The 14326-nt window shown below is 42.0% G+C and overlaps 1 long non-coding RNA gene across 1 annotated transcript; it reads right to left on the bottom strand.

Annotated features, from left to right (window-relative positions):
- Positions 1–528: 528 nt before the first annotated feature.
- Positions 529–1892, bottom strand: LOC115202732 (uncharacterized). The gene is made up of 2 exons (XR_003880034.1): positions 1706–1892; positions 529–704 (listed from the first exon to the last, which is right to left on the bottom strand). It is a non-coding gene; the product is annotated as an uncharacterized LOC115202732 (long non-coding RNA).
- Positions 1893–14326: the final 12434 nt, after the last annotated feature.

Raw genomic sequence — 14326 nt, 5'->3', positions numbered from 1 at the left:
TCTCCAGAGACGTTCGATCAGGTTCAAGTCCGGGCTCTGGCTGGGCCACTCAAGGACATTCAGAGACTTGTCCCGAAGCCACTCCTGCGTTGTCTTGGCTGTGTGCTTAGGGTCGTTGTACTGTTGGAAGGTGAACCTTCGCCCCAGTCTGAGGCCCTGAGCGCTCTGGAGCAGGTTTTTATCAAGGATCTCTCTGTACTTTGCTCCGGTCATCTTCCGCTTTATCCTGACTGGTCTACCAGTCCCTGCCGCTGAAAAACATCCCCACAGCATGATGCTGCAACCACCATGCTTCACTGTAGGGATGGTGCAGGTTTCCTCCAGACGTGACGCTTAGCATCAAGGCCAAAGAGTTCAATCTTGGTTTCATCAGACCAGAGAATCTTGTTTCTGGGAGTCTTTTAGGTGCCTTTTTTTGCAAACTCCAAGCGGGCTGTCATGTGCGTTTTACTTCCAGTTAAAGAGCTTGGCTGAGAGGCCTCAGGTGGTTCCCCCTGGCTCCTTGATCTCATTTTCTTCATCCTCATCTTCTCAGAGTAACTCAACCTCAAAGGCATCTTCCTCTAAGAAGGCCATGCCTTCATGGTCCTCCTCATCCTGCAGGCCTTCCGCAGCAATGACCCGTAGCTCATCTGCTGTCAGTATCCTCTTCCTCAAGGACAGGAACTGCATTATCCTTTGGTACTGGTCTCCTCTGTCCATTTCTAAAACATAAAGACAAAGCATGAAAATGAACATTTCAAATGTAAACCAGTGACAACCCCTCCAAAGAATAGCCCAAGAGTGACACAAAGTTATATTCAGAATACACTTCAGTACATAAAAATGAGACTCATCAATGAAAGTGAATAGTGTATCCACAAGTTATCAATTGCATATCTGATAATCCATAACTGAAATAATCTGTCTGTAAGTAGCAAAATCAAAATCACAAACCAGCTAATTTAGTTACCAAGCTGACCACCACAAAGTCATTGTTTATAAGCTTTTATCGTAAGGTTTAAGCTATAACGTTACATTAATTCTTGCAATCAACAGCCAGAATGCTTAATATTTCATAGGAATCATATCACAGACACCTAATGAGATATAGCCATGTAGTCATCTAGCGAGTGGATATGACTAGCTAGTAAAATATAGCCATCCAATTTTCCTTCATAGCACCCTTCTCTATTTTGGCTGGCTAGCTAGAGACTAAATATAATCACTGGCCAGTTTGTTTTTAGCTCTAATACCTAATGACAAATGCATTTTATTTTGTACAGTTACCAAAGAAAACATTACATCAAAAAGACAAGACAAAAGCTAAATCAAGTAGGCTACCTTGCTCCGTCTTGGGTGACTGACTTGACCAACACATGCTAACTAACCATCATAGTTAGCTAGGTGGCTAGCTAGCAATCTAGTTAGATAGCTAGCATTATCTGAGGAGATTTTTTATCATCTCTGATTCACTTCATAGAGCTTTTCATGTACTTTAGAAATATTGATGTCATTGATCAGATAATATTAACTTTTACCTCAGATAGAAATTGTCAACTCACTTTCAAGCTGATTCTACTTTGTAATTCTACTTGGCTTGGTAGCTAGTTAGCTCACCAGGCTTCAAAAGTTGATTTCACAGACTCATCTCATCAATCGAAAAAAATACTTGAAAATGTCGATATTATCATTACCAACATAAAAACAAATGACAGTTTCTTACCTTGAAATTCTTGTCCAAATCTGAATGATGGAGCTGCCAATGTTGGTCATATCCTGTCAGATTGAGTAGGGGAGAGGCACCCCCCTGTGGCTGCAGCATCAAATGAACCATTTTCTTCTTCTTCAATGAGGTTTAACAGTGGTTGGCATCCAATAAATGTTGCATTACTGCTACCTACTAGACGGGAGTATAACTCCCTTATACTTTGCTTGAAAAATAATAATACAAAATAAATCAACAAATACCCTACCATCTAACCCTACACTCACTAAAAACCCACCACCCTACTCCACTATTTAAATCAAATTATTCTTACTTCAGGCCAACAGCCTGAAAGGATGGGACACCACCACTTAACACACCCTGTAACTCTTCTGACATCAAGTCTCGCACACCCAAATACCTCTCTGCAGCTGTCACCACTTCCTAAATTTTCTGCGACTTACGTTCCATCCCTGCAGTACAATTGATAACCATTGCTATAAAAGCAAAAAATCCAATCTTACTGAAACGTATATCACTTGTTGGCCTATCCTTCTGTACTGGTACAGTTCTACTACTCACATCACTCCTCTCAGGATCCCTCCCCCTTGACCCATCTTCCTCTACTTTCTTCACTGCCTCAGCATCCGACAACTTCTGCAGTACTCTAACCCTGGAAACCTCAACCTGCCTCACTCGCACCAGACATTTCTGATCCCCAGCCCCATGGGCACACCTACAATTAACACATACCACTACTTTTCCCCAATGCCCTTCTGCACAATTCTCACACCTACGAACCTCCATCCTACACACTGCTGCCACATGCCCATAAGCTTAACACCTGTAACAGCGTAATGTATTCATCACAAAAGCTTGTACGAGATAACTAACATCCCTTTGCTGGGCAAAGACTCAACATCAAAACTCTAAATGACAGACAACGACTCGTATTTCACCATTCACACCAACCTGCCTGCGTTGCACCAAACAACGAGCATCACAAACACAGGAAAGGCAGATAATGTCCTCAGTTTAGAGCGCTTCATTCAAAAATCCACCGGTTTCCCTCCTTCAAAATGCATACAAAATGAATCCCAAACGTTACCAATAAACTTCTCCAAACAAGTCAAACAATGTTTATAATCAAACCTTAGGTACCCTAATACGTAAATAAATGATCAAATTTAAGACGGAGAATCGTTATTGTCTTTTCCGGAGATAAACAACAAAGAACGCGCTCTCATTCACGCGCATGAAAACACTACAGACAAAATGGGAGCCACTTAGAAAAACTACAAATTCTAGCTCATTTTTCCAAAAACAAGCCTGAAACTCTTTTTAAAACCTCTTGAGGCTATGTGGGACGTTAGCGTGCCCCCCGTGGCGCACCCTATCAGCAGCAGGTGCATTTCAAGAGCAGCAAATTTGAAACCAAATAAATGTCCAAATTCAAATTTCTCAAACATACAACTAACTTACAGCCTTTGAAAGATAAACATCTTCTTAATCTAACCACGTTTACCGATTTCAAAAAGGTTTTACGGGGAAAGCATAAAGTTAGGTTATGTTAGGAGAGTACATTGACAATAGCTGTGTGCAATGCATTGTCGATTCAAAGACAGGCGTCACCAAAACCATACAATCAGCTAAAATTATGCACTAACCTTTTACAATCTCCATCAGATGACACTCCTAGGACATTATGTTAGACAATGCATGCATTTTTAGTTCTATCAAGTTCATATTTATATCTAAAAACAGCGTTTTACTATGGCGTTGATGTTCAGGAAATCGCTTCCCTCCAATACCGGCAGTCAAGTCATGACAACAAAATAATTAATTAATATTAGAAAACATTGCTAAAATATTATATTGTCATTCAAAGAATTATAGATTTACATCTCTTGAACGCAATGGACTTGTCAGATTTAAAATTAACCTTACTGGGAAATCACACTTTGCAATAATCTGAGCACTGCGCCAGAAAAATACGCATTGCGATACAGACTAACCGCCATGTTGGAGGGATCTAAAATCGAAAATACTATGTAAATAATCCATTACCTTTGATTCTCTTCATCAGATGTCACTTCCAAAGAGTCCCAGGTCCATAACGAATGTAGTTTTGTTCAAAAAAGCTCATCATTTATGTCCAAAAACCTCCGTGTTGTAGCACATGAGCTAAGCCAGCCGGACTTCACTTCACTTCAAGAACGGAAAAAATATATTTTCTGTTCGTTCAAACATGTCAAACGTTGTATCGCATAAATCATTAGGGCCTTTTTTAACCAGAACATGAATCAAATTCAAGGCGGACCATTGGGTTTTCTTTTAAAACGTTTCGGAATGAGAGTACCCACCATCAAATCGCGCGCCAGGGGTCTAATCGGCCATCACGTTCCATGACTCTTATTCGGTCAGATCTCAGAGTAGAATACTCAAAACACTTTGTAAAGGCTGGGGACATCTTGTGGAAGCAATAGGAAGTGCCAGAATATTCCTAACCCCCTTTGTTTTTCAATGGCATAGGCTCAAAGTCAATTCAACACATCAGGTATCCACTTCCTGTCAGAATCTGTCTCAGGGTTTTGCCTGCCAAATGAGTTCTGTTATACTCACAGACACCATTCAAACAGTTTTTGAAACTTTAGGGTGTTTTCTATCCATATATAATAAGTATATGCATATTGTAGTTACTGGGTAGGTGTAGGAGGCAGTTAAAAATGGGCACATATTTTTTCAAAAAATTCTCAATACTGCCCCCTAGCCCTAACAGGCTAAAGGCTGATGACACCTAGTGGAAGCCCTAGGGACTGCAATCTGGGAGGATTTCGCCTCATAATAAACATGACAGCCATTGGAAACAGTGGTAGGCTGAACCTTTTTTTGTTGTTGGATGGTTTGTCCTCGAGGTTTCGCCTGCCATATTAGTTCTGTTATACTCACAGACATTATTTTAACGGTTTGAGAAACTTTAGAGTGTTTTCTATCCAAATCTACCAATTACATGCATATCCTAGCTTCTGGAACTGAGTAACAGGCAGATTACTTTGGGCACACTTTTCATACGGACGTCAAAATACTGCCCCCTTGCCCAAAGAGGTTAACATAGTGTCCAAAGAAGGGCCAGATGTTTACAGAATGGTGTCATCTGCATAGAGGTGGATCAAAGAATCACCAGCAGCAAGAGCAACATCAATGATATATACAGAGAAAAGAGTTGGCCCAAGAATTGAACCCTGTGGCAACCCCACAGAGACTGCCAGAGGTCCGGACAACAGGCCCTCCGATTTGACACACTGAACTCTATCTGAGAAGTAGTTGGTGAACCAGGCGAGGTAGTCATTTGAGAAACCAAGGCTATTGAGTCTGCCGATAAGAATGCGGTGATTGACACAGTCAAAAGCCTTGGCCAGGTCGATGAAGACTGCTGCACAATACTGTCTTTTATCGATGGCGGTTATGATATTGTTTAGGACCTTGAGCGTGGCTGATGTGCACCCATGACCAGCTCGGAAACCAGATTGCATCGTGGAGAAGGTACGGTGGGATTCGAAATGGTTGGTGATCTGTTTGTTAACCTCTCACCTACTCAACAGCCAGTGGAATCCCGTGGCGCGTTATTCAAATACCTTAGAAATGCTATTACTTCAATTTCTCAAACATATGACTATTTTACACCATTTTAAAGACAAGACTCTCGTTAATCTAACCACACTGTCCGATTTCAAAAAGGCTTTACAGCGAAAGCAAAACATTAGATTATGTCAGCAGAGTACACAGCCAAAAATAATCAGACACCCATTTTTCAAGCTAGCATATAATGTCACATAAACCCAAACCACAGCTAAATGCAGCACTAACCTTTGATGATCTTCATTCGATGACACTTCTAGAACATTATGTTATACAATACATGCATGTTTTGTTCAATCAAGTTCATATTTATATCAAAAACCAGCTTTTTACATTAGCATGTGACGTTCAGAACTAGCATACCCACCGCAAACTTCCGGTGAATTTACTAAATTACTCACGATAAACGTTCACAAAAAACATAACAATTATTTTAAGAATTATAGATACAGAACTCCTTTATGCAATCGCTATGTCCGATTTTAAAATAGCTTTTCGGTGAAAGCACATTTTGCAATAGTCTGAGTAGATAGCCCAGCCATCACGGGCTAGCTATTTAGACACCCACCAAGTTTAGCCCTCACCAAAGTCAGATTTACTATAAGAAAAATTGGATTACCTTTGCTGTTCTTCGTCAGAATGCACTCCCAGGACTTCTACTTCAATAATAAATGTTGGTTTGGTTCAAAATAATCCATAGTTATGTTCAAATATCCTCTGTTTTGTTCGTGCGTTCAAGACACTATCCGAAGGGTGACGCGCTCGACGCGTTTCGTGACAAAAAAAATCACGCGCCTCAGTCTCATTGTCCTCTGATCGACCACCATCCAAATGCGCTAATGTTTTTCAGCCAGGGCCTGCAAAGACATCATTCAGCGGTTTGCCGCCTTCTGAGAGCCTATGGGAGCCGTAGGAAGTGTCACGTTACAGCAGAGATACTCAGTTTTCAAAAAAGAGAGTGTAGAAGCCCAATAAATGGTCAGAGACGGCACTTCCTGTAAGGAATCTTCTCAGGTTTTTGCCTGCCATATGAGTTCTGTTATACTCACAGACACCATTCAAACAGTTTTAGAAACTTTAGGGTGTTTTCTATCCAAAGCCAATAGTTATATGCATATTCTAGTTTCTGGGCAGTAGTAATAACCAGATTAAATCGGGTACGTTTTTAATCCGACCGTGCAAATACTGCCCCCATCCCCAACAGGTTAACTTGGCTTTCAAAGATTTTAGAAAGGCAGGGCAGGATGGACAGGTTGGGTCTAGAGTGTCTCCCCCTTTGAAGAGGGGGATGACAGCGCCAGCTTTCCAATCTTTGGGGATCTCAGATGATACGAAAGAGATGTTGAACAGGCTAGTAATAGGGGTTGCTTCAATTTCGGAGGATAATTTTAGAAAGAGAGGGTCCAGATTGTCTAGCCTAGCTGATTTGTAGGGATTCAGATTTTGCAGCTCTTTCAGAACATCAGCTATCTGGATTTGGGTGAAGGAGAAGCGGGAGGGCTCAGACAAGTTGCTGCAGGGGGTGCAGAGCTGTTCGCCGGGGGGCAGCTGGGAGGAGGTGCTCTTATTCTCCATGGACTTTACAGTGCCCTAAAAAAAATTGGAATTAGTGCTACAGGATGCAAATTTCTGTTTAAAAAAGCTAGCCTTAGCTTTCCTAACTGACTGTGTATATTGGTTCCTGACTTCCATGAAAAGTTACATATATCGCGGGGGCTATTCGATGCTAATGCAGAACGCCACAGGATGTTTTTGTGCTGGTCAAGGGCAGTCAACTCTGGGGTTAACCAAGGGCTATATCTGTTCTTAGTTCTACATTTTTTGAATGGGGCATGCTTAATTAAGATGGTGAGGAAAGCATTATTAAAGAGCAACCAGGCATCCTCTACTGACGGGATGAGGTCAATATCCTTCCAGGATACCCGGGCCAGGTCGATTAGAAAGGCCTGCTCCCTGAAGTGTTTTAGAGAGTATTTGACAATGATGAGGGGTGGTCATTTGACCACGGACCCATAACAGACGCAGGCAATGAGGCAGTGATCGCTGAGATCCTGGTTGAAGAGAGCAGAGGTGTATTTAGAGGGCAAGTTGGTCAGGATGATATCTAAGAGGGTGCCCATGGTTACGGATTTAGGTTTGTACCTGATAGGTTCCTTGATAATTTGTGTGAGATTGAGGGCATCTATCTTAGATTGTAGGACGGGCGGGGTGTTAAGCATATCCCAGTTTAGGTCACCTAACAGTACGAACTCTGAAGATAGATGGGGGCAATCAATTCACATATGCTGTCCAGGGCACAGCTGGGGGCTGAGGGGGTCTATAACAAGCGGCAACGGTGAGAGACTTGTTTCTGGAAAGGTGGATTTTTAAAAGTAGAAGCTCGAATTGTTTGGGCACAGACCTGGTCAGAACTCTGCAGCCTATCTCTGCAGTAGATTGCATCTCCGCCCCCTTTGGCAGTTCAATCTTGTCGGAAAATGTTATAGTTAGGGATGGAAATTTCTGGATTTTTGGTGGCCTTCCTAAGCCAGGATTCAGACACGGCTAGGACATCAGGGTTGGTGGAGTGTGCTAAAGCAGTGAATAAAACAAACTTAGGGAGGAGGCTTCTGATGTTAACGTGCATGATACCAAGGCTTTTACGGTTACAGTAGTCAACAAATGAGAGCGCCTGGGGAATGGGAGTGGTGCTGGGGGCTGTAGGGCCTGGGTTACCCTCTACATCACCAGAGGAACAGAGGAGGAGTTGGATAAGGGTACGGCTAAAGGCTATAAGAACTGGTCGTCTAGTGCGTTCGGAACAGAGAGTATAAGGAGCAGATTTCTGGGCGTGGAAGAATAGATTCAAGGCATAATGTACAGACAAGCTTATGGTAGGATGTGAGTACAGTGGAAGTAAACCTAGGCATTGAGTTACGATGAGAGAGGTTTTGTCTCTAGAGGCACCATTTAAGCCAGGTGAGGTCACCGCATGTGTGGGGGATGGAACAAAAAGGCTATGAAAGGCATATTGGGCAGGGCTGGGGGCTCTACAGTGAAATAAGACAATAATCACTAACCAAAACAGCAATAGACAAGGCATATTGACATTAGGGAGAGGCATATGTAGCTGAGTGATCATAGGGTCCAATGAGTAGCAATAGGTGAGTCAGGGAGCCAATTCAGCAGTCCGATATGCTCTGGGTTGATATCGCTCTGTGCAGACTGGCAGGTATTGACCGAGCTGAGGCTTGCTGGTGTCCGAGTTAACGGTGAAGACCGCTAGCAGTAGCTAACTGACTACTAGCTAGTAGCTAGTTCGCTGGCTAGCTTCTGATGGGGGTTCCGGTTCTAAAGTATAAAAATAGCAGATCTGTACCACATTGGGTGAGGCGGGTTGCAGGAGAGTATATTCAGTCCATAGATTAAAATATATACGAAATATATACGAGAGAAAAAAACGAGGAAAACGATAATTACATGGGACAAGACAAAACACACACTCGACTGCTACGCCATCTTGGAATTGAGATGGCGGTGTCAGGGGAAAGCCCATAAAATTGTCAGAGACTCCGGTCACCCAAGTCATAGACTGTTTTCTCTGCTACTGCACGGCAAGCAGCACTGGAGCTCCAATTCTAGGACCAAAAGGCACCTTAACAGCTTCTACCCCCAAGCCATAAGATTGCTGAACAATTAATCAAAAGGCTACCGGACTATTTACATCCAACCCAATTTTGGTAAGATATGGAAATAATGGTTACATTGAGAGAGTTATTACCTCTGAATCTACAGATCCCTTGTGTATTTTTGATACTCACTACCATTAATAGAAGTCAAAATTTTATTATGGTTATAGTATTACCATACAAATTGGATTGTACAGCCCAGAATTAAGGGTTTGAAATTATGAAGTTTCTGGGGGTTTTCTGTGTTGACTTCCCTTACTTTAATAGGTATATAGAAATTTCTGATATAGAAGCTCAAATCTAAATGCTTACATAAACATTTTATGATTATTATCACACAAGTGATAAGAGGATGGAATGTGATGGACATTTTATACATGTGCTTTTCTTTAACTAATTTCTGTGTTCTATTCATGTGCTGTTCTAATAACCAATTTCTGTGTTCATGCAAGTAACTGATTGAACGAATCCTGAGTATCTGCAATTTGGCAGTACGCCCAGGCCTTGTTTTGAGAACGAAAGATATCTCAAGTCTATGAGGTATTGGTCTGTCACATGTTATGAAGCAGTAGTATTCAGTCACATGAATGAAACAAAATAGTAATGATTAAATAATTATGCTAAATCATTCAAATATAACTTGTCTTTGTATAGCCGTATACAAGACAACTGCTGGGACTGCCCCAGCAGAGCTTCTGACAGATGTTCACTATAGTGCATTAAGTTTGTTGTAACCTCTCCAGTGCGCTGACAATAAACAGTGATTCATTTAAGATTGACTTCGAGTGTCCATGTGTAAGAATTTCCACAGCAACACATATGAGAAATACCTTTAGTGGGGTGTGGAGAAAAATATCACATTCAGCCTTACTGATAGTATGCTATGTGTGCATCTGTTCCTTCAGGAATTCCTCATCAGGGAGCTGGATGATGCAGACAACAGGGAGACGGTGAGGCTGATGTTTCAACGAGAGCCAGGGTTGGTTTTTAATGTCCTCGAGATTTACCGGCGGCGGAATGATGATCGACCACCTGCACATGTATCAGGTGCACCTTGCTGCACCTGTGGCAACTGCATGGGGGATTCCTACAGACAGAGAGAGGAAGTGTTGTGGTCAGGGACCATTACCCCAGACTTCCCCCTGCTTCTTGCGTTGTTTATATATACAATATATGGTTGTGAGAGAGTGGGAGAACGCACAGATGCGAGAGAGAGCGCTTGGGCATGAGGGAGAGTGCATGAGCGTGTGTTAGAGAGCTAGAATGTACACAGCAGAGTAGTCAGCTGCTAGCTAGTTGTAGATAAACAGTTGTGGTTGCAGGGACAACGTGTTTCAGAAATGTTCTACTGAACAAGCGTCATCATCATTAGTATTGGATCTGGATCAACTCGAGCCGAAAAGAGAAGTGAGAAAAAGAGGTCAGTGTTGGGTTTTGTTACAAATGAAATTACAAAAGAGGTGCGTCCTAGGGGTCGCAGACGACTCGCCGATTCCAGCTTTAAGGAGTTAAGATGCAATGTGAACATGATCAAACGCAAGTTAACCCTTAACTACCAAGAACAATGGTCAACTGATAAATGACTAAAACAGAAACTCAGAATTTAACCAGATCAAAAACACATATGATCCAGAACCTTCTGTCACTTGTCACCTAACAAGAAATAAAAGATGTGTGTGTCAGCCCAGAAATAATATACACCCCTAGAAGCAGGTAGAGCCACATGAACACAGGGATGGGAGGATTAGAGGAGGGTAAAGAGGCCAACAATATATTTTAATAGAGCTATGGCTGACAGGTGGTCCGGGTAAGACATAGCAGCATAGGATGATCAATGGTTCTAGCTGTGTAAAGACCTCTATAGATTTAATCTGAACTAACTGTTAAAAGGCCCACTGTCATAGCGTGATCACCCCATTCAAATGACCTCACGTACACCACCGACCACAATTTAAATCAAAATAAGGTTCAGGTGTGAAGCAAGGGGTTTGAGAAGGGGATGGTCTGCTCTGTGTTGTTTCAATAGGCTAGAATCACGTTGCCACTCTTATTTTGTCTTCTAAACCAATGATTCGTTCGCAAGTTGGGATGTGTGATGTCACTTTTTGTGAAGAGCCTTTTAGAAGGAGCTGCTTGGCAAATTGAATGGGGTGATCACGTGATAATGGTAAGTAATGCAATCTCAAAAGTAAGGCCATGGTTACAGAGCAAAGTAAACCTACAGAAATGGTCTGGCACTGTAGGCCCCTCCGCACATCATTATATCAATGCTAATTTCATCTCATTCCTTCACCATGCCAGCCAGCCATAGAGCTATCCCTGTGTATGTTCCTGTCACCAGTCTGTGTGTGTGGCCTGGTACATGGAGAAAGTGCTGCATCAGTTTTGAGGTTGGGACTGGGAGGCAGGCAGGGAGGTCTCCCCCTAGTTGCTTGATAGTGGAGGCTTCAGAGGGGTCTTTAGAGAAGTCCAGCAGCAGGGGTCTTAGTCCATCAGGGCCTTTACTGTTAATCTAGAGACGTATTCCAAAAGATAAGACAGAAAAAATACAATTGTTACTGTGAGGGGCAAATAATTCTGTAGTGAAAAACTAAATGAAACCGCTTTCAAATTCTGTCATTGTAATGTACTTGGTTTAAAACAATTTGTATGTACACTGTACAGTATGTTGGTCGTTACCTGGGTTTCTCACAGGGTTGCTGAGTTGTAGGAGGTTTCTGGAGCTCCTGCATGGTCTCGAGGTTCACTCAACGCTAGGGGGAGGGAAAGAATGAGGAATGTGGAGGTTTAGTGTACCGATACCGTGAAGTTATAAAAAGACAACTATTCATTGACTACATAGGTATCATCTCATACAGGCTTCGTTATAACTCACTGAGGTCTGATGCAATTCTACTGGAGAATATAATATGAATATGTATGAAACTGGTGGCACTGTAGAAACATCACTGCTCTCACAACCAAGAGGTTGCACATTCAAATAATTAATGTATACTCTGTGTTAAGTGTCCTTGAGCACTTCTAGTGTTAAGTTGGTGGTGATAATTGGATCATTATTTACTTGATTCTGGGCAACTTTTAGCAAAGTACATAAATGCATTCTTGCAAATAAGTATTTGGCCATATATCTTTCATGATCACAGATCTGGTGGTGTAGCTGCACTGTATGGGATATTTCAGGTTACTAGCAACCAAGAGGTTATGAGTGCAAATCCCATTTAACGCTGAGTCCCAAGTGTGGCCACAGTACAAAAATAAACAAGATTGTTCACACTAATTTAAATCAGAATACAGCAGCTTACTGTGATTTTATAGAATGACACAAAGTTTTTGAATACATTTATTTCGATTTTTACTGAAACTTCAGGCTAAGTGCAGAAATGTATCTGTGCCAATCTGTGCCAATCTCTATTATGTCCCCAGACCTGGTGGTACAGCAGGAATATCAGGTACAGTGCATTTGGAAAGTATTCAGACCCCTTGACTTTTTCCACATTTTGTTATGTTACAGCCTGATTCTAAAATGAATTTAAAGTGTTTTTTTTCCCCTCAACACTTTACCCCATAATGACAAAGCAAAAAATGTTTTTTAGATTTTTTTAGGACATAAAAAAATAAACTGATATAACATTTACATAAGTATTCAGACCCTTTACTCAGTAATTTTGTTGAAGCACCTTTGGCAGTGATTACAGCCTCAAGTCTTCCTGGGTATGATGCTACAAGCTTGGCACACCTTTGGGGAGTTTCTCCCATTCTTCTCTGCAGATCCTCTCAAGTTCTGTCCAGGTTGGATGGGGAGCCTTGCGGCAAAGCTATTTTCAGGTCTCTCCAGAGATGTTTGATCGGTTCAAGTCCGGGCTCTGGTTGGGCCACTCAAGGACATTCAGAGACTTGTCCCGAAGACACTCCTGGGTTGTCTTGGCTGTGTGCTTAGTGTCGTTGTCCTGTTGGAAGGTGAACCTTCGCCCCAGTCTGAGGTCCTGAGCACTCTGGAGCAGGTTTTCATCAAGGATCTCTCTGTACTTTGCTCCATTCATCTTTCCCTCGATCCTGACTAGTCTCCCAGTCCCTGCTGTTGAAAAACATCCCCACAGCATGATACTGCCACCACCATGCTTCACCATAGGGATGGAGCCAGGTTTCCTCCAGACGTAATGCTTGGTATTCAGGCCAAAGAGTTCAATTTTGGTTTCATCAGACCAGAGAATCTTGTTTCTCCTGGTCTGGGAGTCCTTCACGTGCCTTTTGGTAAACTCCAAGCGGGCTTTTATGTGCCTTTTACTGAGGAGTGGCTTACGTCTGTCCTTCTGGAAGGTTCTCCCATATCCACTGAGGAACTCTGGAGCTCTTTCAGAGTGACCAGTTTGGCCTGGCAGCCAGCTCTTGGAAGCATCTTGGTGGTTCCAAACTTCTACCATTTGAGAATGATGGAGGCCACTGTGTTCTTAGGGACCTTCAAATACTGCAGAAATGTTTTGGTGCCCTTCCCCATATCTATGCCTCGACACAATTCTTTCTTGGAGCTCTACGAACAATTCCTTCAACCTCATGGCTTGGTTTTTGTGGCACCTTATTATAGACAGGTGCGTGCCTTTCCAAATCATATCCAATCAATTGAATTTACCACAGGTGGACCACAGGTGGAATTTACCACAGGATGATCAATGAAAACAGGATGCACCTTAACTCAATTTCGAGTCTCATAGCAAAGGGGCTGAATACTTATGTAAATTAGGTATTTCTGTTCTTTATTTTTTATACATTTGCTAAAATGTCTTAAAACCTGTTCTCGCTTAGTCATTATGGGGTATTGTTTGTAAAATGATGAGGGAAATGTGTTATTTTATCCATTTTAGAATAAGGCTGTAACGTAACAAAATGTGGAAGAAATCAAGTGGTCTGAATACTTTCCGAATGCACTGTAGCTTGCTACCATGAGGTTGTAAGTTCAAATCCCAAGGGAGGTTGAGTCTGAAGTGATCAGTATATTGTCCTTTAACACTTGAATTTAGCTGTAGATTTACCATATTTTCACTGCAACTAGACATAAACCTCCAGGGGACCATGACACAACATTCTAAGAAAGTCCTAAAAATGTCCTTGGGGACGTCCCTGGAACAAACTGGGAACTAGACAAACCCTGCAGGGGACCATGACTGTTTACATTGAATCAATGTAAATTATGCCTTTCAAAGTAAAATATTCTAAATTGCATTTGACACCTGGGATTTCACATGTGCTCAAATGTTGTCACATGTGAAGTGTCATGGTATCACATGTTGAAATTTTGCATCCCCATGTTGTCACATTTATTTCACATGGGATCATG

This window comes from Salmo trutta, chromosome 12 (genome assembly GCF_901001165.1).
Source record: "Salmo trutta chromosome 12, fSalTru1.1, whole genome shotgun sequence".
Classification (NCBI taxonomy): domain Eukaryota; kingdom Metazoa; phylum Chordata; class Actinopteri; order Salmoniformes; family Salmonidae; genus Salmo; species Salmo trutta.
The sequence above is the reverse complement of the archived record's forward strand: the minus strand, read 5'-3'. Positions and strand labels throughout refer to the sequence as shown.